Source organism: Hibiscus syriacus, unplaced genomic scaffold (genome assembly GCF_006381635.1).
Source record: "Hibiscus syriacus cultivar Baekdansim isolate YM2019G1 unplaced genomic scaffold, ASM638163v2 tig00111792_pilon, whole genome shotgun sequence".
Classification (NCBI taxonomy): Eukaryota; Viridiplantae; Streptophyta; class Magnoliopsida; order Malvales; family Malvaceae; genus Hibiscus; species Hibiscus syriacus.
Genome location: NW_024063179.1, coordinates 865,578 through 882,305, shown reverse-complemented (window position 1 = coordinate 882,305; position 16,728 = coordinate 865,578).

Sequence of the window (16,728 nt, the reverse complement as noted above, 5' to 3'; positions counted from 1 at the left end):
AAACACAGTAGGCGTCCTCAGATATCAATAGTACGAATGCTTTTGAACTGGCACGTCGCAAAATGACTCGAGTGTAGCTTCTGTCAAAGGGATCTTAAGGATAGTGACAATGCACAAAGGTGTGGAATTTCCATGTACTACCAAATTCCCCGAATGTTAGATGCCATAAACCAATATTTGAATCTCATGTGTTCTTCATTTCTTTTCTGGTTATCCCATCCTTTTTGATTTCTAGTCCTAACTCTGACCACCATTTCAAGTCTTTAAAACTAATTCAGAACTTTCACCATGCACGAATTCTGAATTTACACAACTTTCAAGATGTTTGCGCGGGTTTTCAACTTGAGACCTCCTCTGGTTTCAAGACGCCCTTTTCGGGTTTTCATCTTGAACCTCCATTTTGTTTATTCTCTTTTTCTTTTGCCTTTCTTTCTTTTCCCATATTTTTTTTTCATTTTCTTTCTTTCTTTTCTTTTTCTTTTTTCTTTTTCATTCTTTAGGCAAAGAACTTATTGACAGTGTCATAATTCACAGGTTAGGTAACTCTTGTTCATCCATTTTGGTGTGGATCAAAGCTCCTCCGGAAAAGGCCTTTTTTACAACATAAGGTCCCTCCTAATTCGGTAAACATTTACCACTGAAGTCCTTTGAATTGACAGAATCTTTCTTAGTACCAGATCTCCTTCCTGAAACTCTTATGGGCGAACGTTTTTGTTATGTGCCCTCATCATACGCTTCTGGTACATTTGTCTATGACGAATAGCTTTTAATATTTTCTCCTCTATCAGATTCAGCTGATCATACCTACTTTGCACTCATTCTACTTCATCTAGTTGACATCCCATAGGCTAAAGAAAATGGAGTTGCCCCAGTTGACATCCTTATTGAAGTTTGATAGACAAACATAGAAAATGGTAACTTCTCATGCCAATCTTTATAAGTCTCAATCATTTTCTCTATGAGCCTCTTGATGTTCATATTGGCTGCCTCTACTACCACATTCATCTTTGGGCGATAAGTGGTGGAATTATGGTGTTTTATTTGGAACTTTTACATACTAAATCTTTCATCTTGTTGCTTAAATTCAAGGCATTATTGGTGATAATCCTTTCTAGTAGCCCATATCGACAAATAATCTCTTTCTTTAGGAACTTGTAAATTGTTGACTGAGTGACATTCCCATAGGAAGACGCTTCTACCCACTTAGTGAAGTAATCTATTTCCACCAATATGAAACGATGACTTTTGAAGCTTTGGGTGAGATTTTCCCAATGACATCCATGCCCTACACAAAGAATGGTCACAGAATAGTTATTATGTGTAATGGATGAGTAGGGTATGGAGCTTGTCTCCATAAATATGGAATTTGTGACATTTTCTGGCATAGTTTATATAATCGGTTTCCAAGGTCGACCAATAATATCCAAATCTCATTATTTGTCTAGCCATTGCATGTCTATTAGTTTGGGTACCACATACTCCCTCATGCACTTCTTCTATGATCGTTTTAGCTTCTTTGCCATCCACACACCTCAACAAACTTGATCATGACTTTTCTTGTACAAGATCTCGTCATCAAGCATATATGCTACAACCATTCTTTGAATAGTTCTTTTATCATTCTTAGTTGCCTGCTCAGGGTAGCTTTGATATATGATGTATTGTAGGATATCATAATACCAAGGATTTCTATTATCTTCCTCTTTTATGCTATAGCAGTGGGCTGGATACTCGTAAGTTTGCATCTTAATATGCATCATACTTTAATGTTCATTGACTTTGAAGTATGCTGCCATTGTGGCTAGAGCATCCGCCATTTGATTCTATTCTCTAGGAAGGTAATGGAATGTCTCTTCCTTAAACTCTTTGATAAACTCCACGACCAACTTACGGTATTGCACCAACTTGGGGTCTTTCGTTTCCCATTCGCTTTAAGCTGATAATTTACCAGAGCTGAACCCTCATACACTTTGAGTATTTTTACTTTACGCTCAATGGCAGCTATGAGACCTATAATACACACTTCATAATCGGTTATGTTGTTTGTGCAATCGAAGTTCAGCCAACTGGTGAAAGGGTAGTGTTCTGCACTAGGTGAGACTAAAATTGCCCCAATCTTGTGTCCCAAGGCGTTCGAGGCACCATCAAAATTCATTTTCTAATATTCATCAGTAGAGGAAATTGTTTCTTCAGCTGAAATAACCATCAAATCTTCGTTTGGGAAATCAAAGTTCATCGATTCATATTCTTCCGAAGCCCTGCTTGCAAGGAAATAAGCTATAACACTTCCTTTAACTACTTTTTGGCTTACATATTGGATGTTAAACTCAGATAATAAAATATGCCAAAGAGCCAATCTTTCATAAAGCAGACACATCCATTATATATTTTAGAGGATTAAGTTTGGAGATCAACCAAGTAGTATGATACAATATATACTGCCTAAGCCTTCGAGTAGTCCAAACTCGAGCACAACACAACTTTTTGATTAGTGAGTACCTTGGCTTGCAATCAGTGAACTTTTTGTTGATGTAGTATATTGCTCTCTCTTTTTTCTCGGTTTGGTCATGCTGCCCTAATAAACACCCCATTGAATTCTCCAAGATTGGCAGGTAAAAAATTAATGGTTTGCCTAAGATTGGTGGCATTAATATCAGAGCATTTGACAAATATCCTTTTATTACTTCAAAATCTCATTGGCAATCATCATTCCATACGCCTGGGTTATTTTTACGGAGAAGGTGAAAAATGGGATCACACTTTTCGGTTAATTGTGAAATAAACGGGTAATATATTTTAATCTTCCCAAGAATCCTCGAACTTCTTTTTATGTTTATGGGGGTGGTAAATTCTGAATGGCTTTGACTTTGTCCGGATCTACTTTAATCCTTTTTTGCTCACTACAAACCCTAATAATTTCCTAGATGTTACCCCGAAGGTACACTTACTTGGATTGAGTTTCAGCTGACATTTTCTTAACCTTTGGAAGAGTTTCTTCAGATTCTCTACAAGTTCTTCTTCCGTTTTGGCCTTAAAAATCATATCATCGACATAGAATTCTATTTCTTTATGCATCATGTCATGGAATGTCATGGAACAGTGTAACCATGGCTCTCTGGTGGGTTTCCCTTGCGTTCTTTAGCCCAAACGACACCACCTTGTAGCAAAATGTGCCCACAAGATGATAAACGTAGTCTTTTCCATATGTTCCATATGCATTTTTTTATTGTAACCCGAAAACCCATTTGTAACACCCCAACCCGTACCCGAACAGAATACGAGTCTGAGGTGTCACTTTGACTTTTCAAACTTTGACTCTTGATCAAAATTCAAAGAAAATTTAAAACTTTCATTAAAATAATAGCGGTTTATTGACATAAATTGACCCCAATAACCAAAATCGATCAGAGCATCTTTAACTCAATCAACTAGTACATGCCAAATATATTCAAATTAACCAAACCCATTTAAATCATCTATTTTCTGATCTGAAATTTTTGTAAGGGAGTTGCTAACCTGTCTTGCTCCTCTTCGCTTCTCTTATCGCTTCATTAACCTACGTGTGAAACAATCGCACGCTAAGTCAATGACTTAATGAGGCATTAAATTATAAAAGAACTCTAACTAATCACACATGCATGAACATACAATCTTATAATACCATATCAAAATGATATAACATTATATATATATATAACATATACATATCACACATCATTTTAAATCTCTACCCTTTGTTCACTATCAATATTCTTAACATTTATATCTTATAATTATATCCTCTTATACCCATTCTTTTACTCAACATATCATTCAATTAACCAAGCCATACTGATATCATCAGATAAATCATATCAGATTATCTAATAAGCAATACATGCATACATATAAATCATCATTAGTCACTATCATTTAATATATACTTAATCTATACATCCTCATGTCCTTGCTATTAAATTTATCATATCACAAAACATATTTGTTATTTTCTCTTGATTAGCCCATGTACATATATGAGAACTAATGATATGTGAGTCTCTAGAGGTTGTGCACTAATGCTGTCACCACAGCTCGTATAAATGCACCGAAGTGCCACGTAGAATTGCACCGAAGTGCCATATAATAATGTCCATAAGGACCACATATCATTCCTTAAGAATCATATACATATGCTAGGGATCAAGTATGTGTCTCACCAGACTTCACACATGTTCTAAAGAATACATATATGTCCCGAAGGACCACATATCATTCCTTAAGAATCATATACATATACTAGGGATCAAGTATGTGTCTCACCAGACTTCACACATGTTCTAAAGAATACATATATGTCCTGAAGGACCATATAGACCCTCGACTCTTGGCATGCCAACTATACCTCTAGCTCTCAAGACACATAACATGGGCATTAATATTTATGTTTGTCCCATATTCACACATTCGTATCAAATAGACATATAATCTCATAGCTTTCTGTCACATAGATCGTGTAATATCCTCGTAGAGTCTCATATCTCATTATCATATATATATTTGTATTCACATAGACCAAAAAGCCATATTGATCACTTTCACATAGGTTATATTATACTTTCATGTACTCACACATTTCTTGTCACATGTCTTATATTTTATGATCATATAACCATATAACTTATTATCACATATCTTATAATCACATACCTTATTTCAATTCTCCTTTAATTACATAAGTCAATTATATTAATTCACATGGTTTATAACATACACATGCATTCACATAGATCATGTATAAAGATGCACTTAACATCTAGACATAGGCATATACTCATGTACACATAAACATCATAGCACTACATGTTTGTATTCGTGTACTCGTATAATCTAACATCATAATTCAACTCATCGCAAGTCTTAATTCCATAAATACTTATACTTAATATCATGTACTCATTTTCATATAGTCTATTTATATATATATATCATAACTCCATGTTTTTCATAATTACTCATCTCCCATCATTTATTTACTAATCTCATATATTTATCTAGTTCAGTTTCACATGGCTTATCACATATATAAGTCTTCTAATAAATTATCATCAAAAGCTCCTATAATATCTCTCTATGTCTTCATACATTTTTAATATATATCTTATTTATTATAAATTCATTTAAGCTTATAACTCTTTCCCATATAACTTATCTTACATATTTATATAGTTACTTCTTCTTGTTATCACCTAAGTCATGGGTATTTTACATAGTTCATGCTCCTATAATTTATATCTCAGGTTCATATAACTCATCTAATTCCTATAATACATAAATCATTGCCATATAACACATATCATATAAATTCATACCACCTAACATGTAATACAACTAAGCATATTCATGTAATATCAAACATAATCATACAATCATATATTCAACATATTGGAAACAGACTTGTTGCAAGTCAAATTTCCATATACAATACATATATTCTAATAGTACGCACTCACCTGGCCTCACTAGTCAATACCGATCTGTTATCTTTCCTTGATCGATCTTACTTGATAAGTTCCAGAACTTGTTTAGGCTCTGTATCTACATAATCATTCATTGATACTAATCAGTATACTAATTAATATATTTTAAACTATCATTTCTTGGGCTAAAAGAAGAGTCATTTTTATCTTTTAATGAAGGTATGCATCGATGCACCACACCCTGCATCGATGCATAAATCCTTTCGATGTTTGTATTTAATGGGGATGCATCGATGCACTCCTTATACATCGATGCATAAATCCTATTCGATGTTTTCTTTTTAAATTAATGCATCGATGCACTGCATGTGCATCGATGCACCTTAAACAATTTCTGGGATTTATCTTCGATGCATCGGTGCACAATGAATGTGCATCGATACACATTGCCCTGAATTGTCATTTTAGCACAAAAATCATCAACTCTTCCCTTAATTCTTCTATTTTAAGCTCCTCTTATGACATTAAACTCAACTACCATTACTTGAACCAACTTATATCCATGTAAATCATCTTTAACCTCAAAATCCTATCTTCCTTATGAGATTCAAGAATCATACCAAATTTGCTGTATGTTCTAAATCCAATTCTATCACTCCAAATCTCTTAATTTAACCATTGAAAGTCAAATTCAACTTCACAATATATTAACTCCCTCTATTTCAATAATTCACTTAAAAACTCTTCACATTTAATCCTTCAAAACTCATTCATTTTGGAGTTTCAACATGCTTTAATCTCTAAATAATCTTTCTTATCACCCCAAGAATCAAAACTAAGTTTAAAACTCAAGAATTATCCGTTAAATTAAACTTACCTTTGCCATGAGCTTACGGGAAGAGAAGAAGAAGAAGGTTGAACCAAAGTCTCCAGACTTTTCTATTTTATCCCTTTCCACGTGCCATCTCCTATATAAAGGAGAAATAAAAATCTTTCTTATGAAATTACCATTATACCCTTCAAACTTTCCAAAAATTACCATTTAATCTAACACTGAAATTTTTCTATTTAAATCCTTGAACTTTTAACTTGTTTCGAAACTGAGCATATAGTTTTCAAAATTTGCAATTTAGTCACTGACCCTGATTTGGGATGTTACACCATTCATGAATGAAAATAGGGAGTTGTCTACCAGGGTGTCTATATGTGGCGAAGGGAAATTATATTTCGTGCTGGCCCTGTTAAAATCTATGTAGTCAATGCACATGCGAACTTTTTCATCTTTCTTGTGTACTTGAACAATGTTTTCCACCCATTTCGGATACTTGGTTACTTTCAGGAACCCAACATCGAACTGTTTCTTCACTTATTCTTTAATTTTCAATAGCATTTTGGGTCTCATCCTTCTGAGCTTTTGTTGTACTAGTTTACATTCTGGCTTTATCGACAATTTGTGTACCACTAACTCAGTATCTAAACCTGGCATATCCTCATACGACCAAGCGAACATGTCTTTGTATTCTTGAATCAACTCGATCAGACTTTGTCATCCCTCAACAGATAGGGTGGTGCCAATCTTTATCTATTTCTTATTCTCATCGGATCCCATATTCAAGATTTCAATAGGCTCTTCAGTAGGCAAAATCTGTTTATCCTCCATTTCCACCATTTTTAGAAGTTCAGAAGGTAAGTCACATACCTCCTCATTATCACAACCCTCAACTTTCCCCTGACATATGGGCAGCTCAAAATCCATCTCCGGGTCAGAGTAATCAGCATTCATACTTTTGATATCGGAGGTCCTGAAAGAATAACAAACGAGATGATATATATATACATATATACATACAAGAGAATACTTTTCCCATATCAAAATATAATGAAATAATAAAAAATAATAAATAAATAATGAAAAATATGCACGAGAGAGCGTTTGCCACTTAGTGAATTGACAGGAATGCATATTTCATTAAATAATTAAAAAGACATAGATTAACACTTTACAAAAGATTAACTATTGTCTCGGGTTTTAGACAACATGGAAAGTTTCTTGTGCATTACTCTGAAAAAGTTTTGTAAACTACAGGTAATTCTTATGTAGTCCAATTGTTTAGCATGAAGGCTGACGGTGCTGGATAAATGCCCATAGCTCTTCCTTCTATAATCTCATCCTCTGATATCACATTTATGCCTAAATCCCTCAAGGCATCCTCAACAACTAACTCTTCAGATGACTGTCATACCTAAAACATATGGCCCCTGGATATGAATATGTCAGACAGTGGCGAGAAAGTCAAAGGCTCCTACTTAATATCCTCCCGGCTAGCCTTGCTCTCATTCTCTCCTGGATCTTTTGAAGACCTTTCAGTTTTTCCTTCAGGGTCTGGTGGTATCCCAGACCAAAGTGGTCCCTCTTAATGATGGGAGAAACTAGATTGACAGATCCCTGTAGTTGGGTTCCTAGCCCCTTCCCAACCTTGGCCCATCTTCCTAAGGTCAGCTTTAATCCCATTTGGGTACAATTCGACAACTTGGGAATAGATATCCTTCTCCCCTCAGCCATGAATGTGGCATTGACGAATCCTAAGGATCTGAAGAATCATTCGACGACATCCTCATATATTTCTACGTAAGGAGTAGTGGTGGAAACGAAAGCAATAATATCCTCTTTAGTATTAATATAGATCAGCTTTCCTTCGATCACAAACTTGAGCTTATGATGCAGTGTGGATGGCACTGTCCCTACCTAGTGGATCCACAACCTTCCTAATAAATAATTATAGGTCGGAATAATATCTATGACCAGGAATTTGACCTTGTAGGTTGATGAGCTGATAGTTAGGGGGATGTCGATCTTCCCCAATATTTCTCTCTTTGTTCCGTCGAACTTTCGGACGATACTCTAGCAGTTTTTCATGTGCGTACTATCGACCGACATCTTTTTCAAAGTTATAAATGGCATTATATTTAGTGCTGAGCCATTGTCGATTAGCACTCCCCTTGCACTAAATGGTAATGTGCAGGGCCTTGGGATTGCCAACTATCCCAGACGAGATTTCATCATTAGTGAAGGAGATGCAATTATTGACTTGTATATTTGCAACTAACCGGTATATCTTTTCCACTAGCACATCTTTTGGTATGAAAGTCTGATTTAAGACTTTCAACAAGGTATTTCGGTGTGCCTCGGAGCTTAACAAAAGAGCTAGGATCGAGATATGAGCCGACATCTTGTGCGACTACTCCACAATGTTGTACTCACTATGCTTTAAAAATTTCAAGAATTCTACAGCCTTATTTTCCGTTATAGGCTTATTAATAATCGACTCATCATTCTTCAGTAATATCTCAACCCTCTTCCATTTATCATCAGCAGCTCTTTTCTCAGCTTAATTAGTCTGATTGGGAGAATAACATCTCCCACTTTTGGTGAAATGGCCCACCTCATATATATTTTTCCTTTGGTGACCTTTGGAACGCCAACGTTATCCAACTGGCACTCATATCTATAGGGGACCTATTTATTATCTTTATAAGGCAAAGAAGACATGGGTGTGATCACTAATTTAGGGGCTATTCTTTATGCCGAATGAGTTTTCGACGTAATGACTAGAGGGCAGTTGGCATTATAGATTCTCTTGAATGAACCTTCGGATGCACAAAGTGATCACTCGCATTCTGCCATTACTGCTTGGTGCTTCAGATAGTGCGCTCAAGACCAGTGATCTACACTTCACAACTTACAGAGCATCCTCTAAATCACAAACATTTCTTCACAAAGTGGTATTCTTTTCGAGGCTAACCCTTAAATCTGTCACCCACGTGATCATTTTCCACAAATAAGGAATTTTTTATATGTAGGATGTAAACACTATACTCTTCATTCTTAGCCTGAGCATGAGCTAACTCTTCTCATGCCTTGCTTTCATATCTTGTTTCTCTTGAGTGAAAACCTCTATTCGGTCGTTCTTCGCCCCACATCATTGTATCCAAAGGAAAAATTCATCATGCTTGCCTTAGAGTACATGATCTCGATATTGTCTTTCTAATTTCAATTATTCACTGCTTCGCCTATTTTCAGCTTCAAGCTCATCTATTCTTTGTCCTCTAATCTCGAGCTCACTCAGCATGCTATTCACCTCTATTTTGAACCCTTTGACAACTTTTTGACTTTTCATTTTTCCTCTTCCAGCTCACTTAATTGGCCTTGATTTTCAGCTTTGAACTCCTCAATTTTAGCTTATAACCCTTGCACTTCAAAAATGAGCTCATCTTCTTATTTCTTACTCAGTTGTACCTTTATCTCAATTCCTTGGCTTCTTTTCTTTCACCACTCAATGTACGAGTCCAGAATTTCTTCTTTGCTTTGAGCTATTGATCTCTTGTCTTCTTCTTTGCCTCTAGCTCTCTGACCTGACATTCTCTTTCAGTTCTGATGTCCTTAATTCGACTATCTTTTTCAGCCTTGAGTTCCAATTTCCACTGTTCTGAAGTCTTTCATAGTCCAATAATCTCCTAGGCTCGATTAATCTTTCGGTAATCTTTTTATAGGTCCACAAAATCAGCCTCAACCTCATCTTTCTTTTTTCGCATGAACTCAAATTGTTTGTTATGGTACCCAATATTGAGGCCAACATGAAATTTTCTCGTCTAAGACCTTCACACTCTTTTTATTTCTTGGCAATTTCAGTTTCACATTCATTCCTCAGTATTTCCTACTCAGATGGCACATATTTGAATTGTTCCTCTAAAGGAATAACTTGATCACAGTCAGGTAAGGGAATGATGTCATTCTTCCTTGCATTCCTCCAAGCCACATAGTCTGGTGTTAACATGACATCAGCTGCTACCACATCAGTTCAAAAGGTTAACTTCCAAGCATGTGACATTAACCGGTTGTTTTCTTGTAGTGATCTCTGTGGTATACAAATTCGGACTTACTTAGGCCAGAGGTGGCTGGGATGATCTGGCATGCCCCATATTGTCTTAAAACCATTAGCGGAGTTTAACCTACTTCACCCCATAACCCTAACAGAGTTACCCAATCAGAGTCCCCATATTTGTATAATATATCAACATAGGCTAACCAAAGGACGCGCCACACTATATCGTGATGTTGTAAATTCCTGAAAAGTGAAACCTAGCCTTTTCTTATGAGATGCTCTGACCATTGTTTGGTGAGGAAGTATATTAATAGAGAATAAACACTTAAGAATCGACGATGTATTCTCTTTAAATCTTTCAGAAGTGGCTACGAATTCACACAGCAAACAACTGAACGCACCTAGTAAAGCGGCTACTCTATGCTCTTTTACAATTGTTAAGTTACTGAATGTCTCAGCTAAGATTGCAGGAACCTGATTTATTTTCCTTTCCAAACGATCAAATAGATCAACCACGGCGGAGCCTATATGACAGATAACTTTTGGGAAGATCACTAAGCCATAAATTCCTAAAGTGAACATTTTCATACTCTTCTCAATATCAGTGTGTTTAACAATTAGTTCTTTAATACAAGACCAAGGGAAACAGTCGGATTCTCCTTTCTTTTGGATGCGATCGGCTACCCACTTTTCCCCCATTTCGGTAATCTTTGCGAGCTTGCTTTTAAAGGGTTGTACTTTGTCGCCTTTGAGTAGATTCTATCCAAGTGTATTGTTTCGAAATGAAACAGGGAGGTGTACTCCTCCAGAGTGGGAGCTATGTACTCTTTGTTGAAAGTGAAACAACTATATGATGGATTTCAAAACTGGATTAGAGCCTTGATCAATGGCTCATTTACCATAACATACAATGAAAGAGGTATGTCACCATATTTTTTCCATAATGCATGCCTCATATCAGATTTTTAACTCTTCCATATTTCACATAGCCCTTGGAGATCATTTTGCTTAAGACTAACTGGAACGATCTCTGGTAGTATTAATATATACTCTTCAGCCAAACTATCCCCATTATTCCTCTGAGTTTCTTCAGACCATGACCTCACTTCTTCATTATTTATTTCCTTGTTATGAAAACTCTTGTCCATTTGTGACCGCCTTCTACTTTAATGACCACTTCATGAACCAACACCTTTCTTAATGAATGATCATGCAATGCAACAATACCAAAATACCATAAACAAAAATAGATATGTGTCAGTATATACAATGAATAATCAAATAACAAGAAAGTATATTATAAACCTTACTTACATGTAACCTACCCAACATGATATTTACTCTCATGCTTTTATTCGACAAATAAACCCTAACCACATGTCATCTATTTCACAGGCTTCGTATGAAAATATAAAACATAAATGCATACTCTTCTAATTTTCATGTTTTTTTTTTGCAAAATAAGTAAATAAATTCAATGAAAAGGTTAGAGTGAGTTACCCCTTTTGTAGGTTTTGAAGAACTGCAGATAGAAATTCAGTATGAGATGGGAAAAGTTTTGGTATTACTAACAGGGCCCTCGAATTATCCTTGCTGGTGCCCCATTAGGCCTGCCAGACTCTCGATCCTCACCCATTATAGGCTTAAACGAATTGATTTCAATTCGAGAGGATGTATTTCCCCATGTCCATGCGAGGAAACTCAATGTTTAACTCGTAAACACGAGGCTATGCACCCCAGAGGTTACTTGCTAAAGCCCATGTGGAGAAAAATATTTTTTCTCACGTAAGCGTAGCATTCACCCCTACCTAATGGGATAGAGCACAATTAGAAGGCTCTAAATACTCAAACAATTATAGTACGAGTGGGAGGAACTCACAATCCTTCACTTCGATCCAAAAACAAACAGACTAAAACAAAGGTCAAAATTCTGAAACATGTAAATCACGTTAGTACAACCAATAAATAAAAGATGCATGATGCAATGCAAACAAAACATGAGGATCAAAATTTAAATATCGTTCAAATTTACCATTTTTAACAAAAAATATGACGAATAATCGATTACGACTTGACTCTCTAATGTCCCCAGCGGAGTCGCCAAGCTGTCGGAACGGTCTTAAGCTTTTTAGGGCTACGGCGGGGTGCGATCCAACTTAATCTTGGAAAAGGTTGGGTTTTAAAATAAATTTATTTATAAACGAATTTGGAGTAGGTAGGTCGAGAACTAAAAAATATCCTTTAAAATAATTTCAAGAAAAAAATAATTTTAAAAGATAAAAAATGACATGCGTTTAACCAGAAATTCATTTTGAAAAAGGTTCAGGTGTCGATTACGTGTGGGGAAGGATTAGCACCCTTTTAATGCTCGAAATCGGTACCTAAGCGATTATACGTCATCTAGATGTTGAAATTGGTAAACTTGAATATACATTTAAATTGTGATCCTTTTTAGAAAAATTAAAAGGGTGTTATTTTGTACAACCATTCTCGAAAATACCTTTCTTGTTAGTTAATGGGGCATTTCCATGGATTCTCCATACGAAATAATATTGCCCTAATTTTCCTAAATCATATATACACAATAATTTTTAAAACAAATTGGATATAAAAAGGTATTACTTTGTATAAAAAATCATTGGGAACATGATCCTTGTCAGTTGAGGCACATTTCCATAGATTCCCCATAAAAAGTAATATTGTTTTAGCTCATAGATAAAATACACATGTTAAATATTTAAAGAGTTCATTCGTAAATAAAAAGTATTATTTTGTTCGAACAATTCTTGGAAACACACTCCTTGTCAGTTAAGGTGCATTTCTATAAATTATCCGCACAAAATAATATTTAACATATATATTTAAAAAAATACTAATATACATATATTGATCGAACCCATGCAGATTTAATAGCTACCTAATAACATGCAACAAACAAAGATAATGTCAAAACACAACACAACGCAAGTCGAATAGACCACACTAAAATATAACAAAAAGACAGGAACTTTAAAGACCAAATTGCAAAACCAGCAAAGCCTAGGGTAATCATTGCAAATATTATACAAACTAGGCACCAGAATTGTAAATAAACTAATAAAACCATTCATAACTAAAAATATTCAATTTAGGATTAAACTGTAAAACAAGCAAAAATCATGGCCATAAACAAGAATAAAACACAACCTAGGTACTGGACATGTAATTTAATCATCATCACAATTTAGGATTAAAATGGAAACCGTTAAAATCTAGGGACTGAATAAAACATTTACCCAATACACGTGTAAATAAGGGCATTGACTAAAATAAAGACAGAGTAAAACTTGAGATCCAAATTAAAATAAATGGAACTTCATTTCAGTGACCAAAATGAAAATTTACAATACACAAGGGCTGTAGAAACGAGTTTCCCATGCGCCCAAAACGTACAACCCCTCCCCCTAAACGATGTCGTATGGGGAGGGGTATATATCTGTAAACCAGTCTAAAATGGCACAATCTCCTCATTTTTTCATTTTCATTTCTCTCTCTAAAAGAAGAGAAAACCTTTTTTTCTCTGGCTTCTCTTTCCTCCTCACCGAGGGAGGCCGATAGCCTCTGGCCACCACTCGTCGAAACCCTCTACCACCTCTTATGGCGGTCGAAGATTTAAAAAAAATCCCAAAATGTCGGTCACTATTCCCTTAACCCAAAAATACACCCCACTTAACCTAAAACCAACCCTAGCTTCCTACATCTGAGGGAAACGAAGGGGTTACCTTCGGTTTTCGTGGTTCTATTTTCTCCGATAGCGAGATACCTGGCGTTTGTGATAAGTTCTCATTTCCACTCTCTCGATTTTTTCTTTCTTTTTTTATTCCGAAATGAGCCCCCTTTTCTTTGTGTTATCTTCCTATTTTTTCTTTGTTTGGTTATCGATCCTCCCCCTTTTCCTTCTATTTGCTTTTAAAAGATCTCAGATCTTCGTTCTGTCCCCGAAAATCCTCACATTTCCCTAATATTTTTTTGTTATATTGTATATAGAGGAGTCTTCCCCTCTTGGACTTTTCTTTTGGCATGAAAATAGAAAGAGAGAGTCTTTGATTCCTTTTAGTTTCTCTTTCTTTTTGCTATGGATGCTCTGACCGAGGACGGTGTTCGACGGTGACGACAACAACACAAGGGTTAAAAATTTAACCCCGAGGCTATCTTCGTCCGCCCTGAGGCAGCTGGTGACAAATCCAATGGTCGCAATCCTCAGGCAGTAGGGAACCACAGGCACGTGTAACTCACGTAGGGAGCGGGTGGTGGCGGCTTGGCGCTTGATGGTAAATTATCTTTAGGTCAAAACCCTAATATATGTTAATCTGGGTCTTTGGATCTGATCTGATCCAATGGTTGAGATGAGGTGGTGGTTGGAGGCTTGGTGCAACTAGGGTTTCCTAAATTCTTGGGTTGCATCTGGGTTTGGGCTTGTTTGTAATTGGTTTTGGGCCTATAATTTGGTTTGGACCTTTGTTGGGCTTGATTTGTAATATGAAAAATAAGAAAATAAAATTAATAATAATACTAATAATATTAAATAATAATAAATAATGTTAAATTCGAACCCAGATAAAAACGAGTGTCTACACTAGTCGTTTATAATAGTTGTGGAACGAGCAGTTGCAACGGTCAAGACGAAACTCGTCACCTTGAGGTGACGAGTTCAGTGGGATTTTTGAAAATTATAGTCGTTTATAGCCATTAGGTTTGGGCTTATAAATAGTGGTTTGGGGTTTAGTATTTTTTTATTGTGTATTGTTAAGAAAAACATTGAAAAAAATCATATTTTTTGAAGAATTCCCGAAAAATTTCTACATGTGATGAAATGTTACGCCTTGATGTTATCCATATTTCTTCGATCGAACTCGGTTCAGAAGAAGAACGGGACGTTCGCCAACGAGGAATGACACTGAGAGATCTGCATCAATGGATTATTTTATATCTATAACAATCTGGGTTGTATCCAGCCACATTTTAGTGCGGTTTTAAGGTGAACCCAACATTGATTTCGACTATGATTGAATGTTGGAGCCCTAAGATGCATACTTTCATTTTTAGAGTGGTGAAGTGATAAATAAATGAAAGCGGATAAATATGGATGTTGCTCGAGTTGAGGAATCAAACATAGAAAGCTCTAGATTCGATGAAGAAACGAGAAGAATTGTTGAATGAATAGGCGGTGACTATGGTTTTATACAAAGCATGTAATAAAAGAATTGAACTTATCTATTTTAAAGGGACAGGTAATGGGTATTTGATGATGGATTTTTATGGATGAATGCTTGTTGGAAAGATGATGATTCAATGATCGTAATGGTGAAAAATGATTTGAGATCAGATGGTCAAATTGATGAGAAAATCATTTTTAAGATTTATCCCCGATAGGTATGATGATAACATAAACCTAATTTAGGGATAACTGTGACATGATAGTGATATAGGGAAAAATAAGATGATAATAGAATATGAATGTGAAGGATAATTGTCCTATCGAACCCTCATAGTCGTAATGAAAATGCAAACTTGATAATACGAGTATAACCAACCCTCCTAATCGTAATGAATAGACAAACTGGAATGTGAAGATCTTTCTCTCAAGAACCTAAAAGAACTAAAAGAAAAAAAGCTTCAAAGGCGTATGACTATTAACTCTTGGAAAAAACAATCTCTTGTTGTATTGTATAAAAGAAGAAAACTTGATGATTACAATGCGGGAGGACCATTCTTTATATAGGTTTTGAGGAGTCCTTGTTGTTACATAATTGAATAATAAAATAATAACAAAATCTACCCTAAATCCAAGTGAATGGATGACATGAATGAGGGCCCTTGATGAATCTTTAATATGTTGGTGTGGAAGAAATAAGTATGAGGTAATCCTTGTAACTTGATGGATAATCTAGATGAGTCTGTTAGAAGGGGCATGGGTGGCATATAATGAAAAAGAGATGTGATAGACGCCCATGGTTATGATAAGTGATGTGATGAGGTTGATAAGTTATCAAGGTTCGTGATAGGTGGTATGATGTGATAAGGAAAGTGTAGGGTGATAATCTATCAAGGGTTTACAATCAATAACCCATTTACCCTTATCCAAATAAAATAATAAAAATCCTAAGATAACGAGTTAGCCTAGGTTTTATGGACTTAGCACTGGGTAACTTTACAAGTTTTGTGACTTAAGGGGTTGAAACTCATTTTCGGGTATATCTTCATAAGTCTTGTAATTAGGCCTGAAATAACTAGGGTTGTGGTGATCTAAGTTGATATGTGAGGAAGGATAAGTGAGTTTCCTTCCTTGAACTCTTCATTCTCCATATGGGCGTATAGGCCCTTACTGATGAAGGCATGTACTGCAGTCT